This window comes from Rhynchophorus ferrugineus, unplaced genomic scaffold (genome assembly GCF_030347505.1).
Source record: "Rhynchophorus ferrugineus isolate W39M unplaced genomic scaffold, kcgeb_rfMv2 rfM3, whole genome shotgun sequence".
In the NCBI taxonomy this organism is placed as follows: Eukaryota; Metazoa; Arthropoda; class Insecta; order Coleoptera; family Curculionidae; genus Rhynchophorus; species Rhynchophorus ferrugineus.
Window position 1 is genome coordinate 56,079,671 of NW_027472582.1, and position 542 is coordinate 56,080,212.

A 542-nucleotide genomic window follows, 5' to 3' on the forward strand; every position below is an offset into this window, starting at 1 on the left:
CTTATTTTTATATAATGATAAATGCAAACGTACAGCGCAACCAAGTCGACATACTGGTCAAGGTGACAGAACTGACCTCCTACTACTGCGACAGTCGCGGGTTTGAATCCCTACGGCGTATGGTTATATTTGTTTATCCGACAAGAAAATAAATCTAATCGCGTCAGGCTTCAGGGATCTGGACCAAATTAATAAGTAAATTTGTTTAATAAGGGAACCTTTAAGGTGGAAGATTATAACTTACATTTTTGGCAGCAAATTTACAGGTTCCCACAATTTGACCGATTTAATTGTTATGTTTAGAACATAACAATTAGGGGATCTTGCGATTTTAGGCATATGTGTTTGGACGATTACTTGGAGTGACTGGTTTTCCAAGGTTTACAAAACAAATCTTTATAGGAATTTAGAAAACCGATTAGATGAGAGTTGGCTGGTATTGATTTATCTTCTTTTCAGAATAGCAGCAACAAAAACATGTTTGCAGATAGATGGAAGTTTCTGCAGCCCGAAGATGGAATTTGTGATGTTTGTTACCTTAA